The sequence below is a fragment of the Portunus trituberculatus genome, chromosome 48 (assembly GCF_017591435.1).
Source record: "Portunus trituberculatus isolate SZX2019 chromosome 48, ASM1759143v1, whole genome shotgun sequence".
Classification (NCBI taxonomy): domain Eukaryota; kingdom Metazoa; phylum Arthropoda; class Malacostraca; order Decapoda; family Portunidae; genus Portunus; species Portunus trituberculatus.
This window is the reverse complement of record NC_059302.1, coordinates 9,670,925-9,673,424: the sequence shown is the minus strand read 5'-3', so window position 1 is coordinate 9,673,424 and position 2,500 is coordinate 9,670,925.

Sequence of the window (2,500 nt, the reverse complement as noted above, 5' to 3'; positions counted from 1 at the left end):
CTCTTACTGCTCTCTCTCTCTCTCTCTCTCTCTCTCTCTCCATTAATATCAGTCCAAATAGCTCTTTTCGCATTAAGAACTCCCTAGAGAGAGAGAGAGAGAGAGAGAGAGAGAGAGAGAGAGAGAGAGAGAGAGAGAGTAGAGAGGGCGGAGGGGTGTTTTGTCTGCAAGATTGTCACTGCATGATTGCGAAAAGGAAGAGGAAATGAGAAAGGAGACGAATGAGATGGAGAAGCGAACCGAGAAAGAAAGGATAGAGATTGATGGCAGAGAAAAAGAGAGAGAGAGAGAGAGAGAGAGAGAGAGAGAGAGAGAGAGAGAGAGAGAGAGAGAGAGAGAGAGAGAGAGAGAGAGAATGAATGCTTTTATCTGCACTTACAATTTAATATGATAATAATAATAATAATGATAGTCATAATGATAATAATGATAATAATAATAATAATAATAATAATAATAATAATAATAATAATAATAATAATAATGATAATAATAATAATAATTATAATCATAATAAAAATAATAATAGTAATAATAGTAATAATGATAACAACATTCAAACGATAATAATGATAATAATAAGATAATAATACATTATAATAATAAAAGAAATACATAACGATAATAATAATAATAATAATGATAATAATAATAACAATAATAGTAATAATAATAATAACAATAATAAAAACATAAAACAAGATGGAAGAAGAAGAAGAAAAAGAAGAAGAGAAAGAAAAGAAAAGAAGAAGAAGAAGAAGAAAAAAAGAAGAAAAAGAAGAGGAAGAAGAAAAAACAACAACAACAACAAAGACAGCAACAAGAAAACAAGAAAAAGAAAAGAAACAAAAACGACAAGAAACAAAACAAACACTCACATAAAGAAATCACCTTCCCACACCATCACTAAAACAACAACAACAACAACAACAACAACAACAACAACAACAACAACAACAACAACAACAACAGACAACACTTAACAGGAGGAAAAGAGCCTGCTTGATTTCAACACGACACAACACAACACAACACGACCCAGCTCTTGTATATAACATGAGACTTGCAGCGCTAAATACAATGCAATCCCTCCTCAACTGAGTGCCAAGGGTTTGTACGAGGCAATCTCTTCTCTTATTACGACTTGATATACTGCCAAGTGTTCGCCTCTTATTATATTGAGTGTACTTGTGTTCGGTGGAAGAGTGTGTGTGTGTGTGTGTGTGTGTGTGTGTGTGTGTGTGTGTGTGTGTGTGTGTGTGTGTGTGTGTGTGTGTGTGTGTGTGTGTGTGTGTGTGTGTGTGTGTGTGTGTGTGTGTGTGTGTTGTGTGTTTGTTTGATCTGCTGTGTGTGTGTGTGTGTGTGTGTGTGTGTGTAAGTATAGTTTATTGCCATTTTTAAGGAATACAGGCAGATTTACAATCAATAAACATATCTGGTATGGTCTGTTGAGTCGAAACTCCTAAGACAAACGGTTTTAATAAAGAAAAAAAAAATTATATGCAGTGAGAACAGAAAAATAGTTTTATGTAATATCTAACCTAGTTAGGGAGTAATCCTATTTCATTGTAAAGTTAACTTGCATAAAATGTGGTGTCACCAAGGTAGAAACCTAACTAATACATTCTATAATCTGATTGTGACACCATATATACAAGCATTCAATAAAAAATAGGAGAAGAAAAGAAAAAAGTAATAATAAACGGATACACAACACAAAGCATAGGTACAAGTTTATGATACATTTTGTTCAATCAAAATGTGTTTCTTTACTTTGTTTTGAATGCTTGTATGTTGAAATTACCAAGAAGTTTGAACTCGTTTGGCAGGTTGTTATACAAGTTCGGGCCGTTACATATGACGCTATTCTTATATAATGTAGTTCTAAAGGTAGGGCATCTTAAATTTACATTATTTTTGCGGGTGTGTGTGTGTGTGTGTGTGTGTGTGTGTGTGTGTGTGTGTGTGTGTGTGTGTGTGTGTGTGTGTGTGTGTCTGTGGCATGCCATGTGTTTATGAATCTATTCTGGCTTTGTTTTTTTAATTGAGTGCACTAGTGTTCGGTGGACGTGGTATGTATGTGTGTGTGTGTGTGTGTGTGTGTGTGTGTGTGTGTGTGTGTGTGTGTGTGTGCGTGCAGCAGCAGCAGCAGCAGTAGTAGTAGTAGTAGTAGTAGTAGTAGTAGCAGTAGCAGTAGCAGTAGTAGCAGTAGCAGTAGTAGTAGTAGTAGTAGTAGTAGTAGTAGTAGTAGTAGTAGCAGAAGTAGTAGCAATTTCTCACGAACACTTCACCTTTCATCCATCACCTGCCAACACTTCACCTGCCGCTCTCCTCCTAAAAGTGATTGAGCAACCTGTAGGAGATTAGATAGATAGATAGATATACCTCAGAAGCAAATATATCCATGCATCTCTCCTGTAACCATAAATTCTCTCTCTCTCTCTCTCTCTCTCTCTCTCTCTCTCTCTCTCTCTCTCTCTCTCTCTCTTGCACACAAATT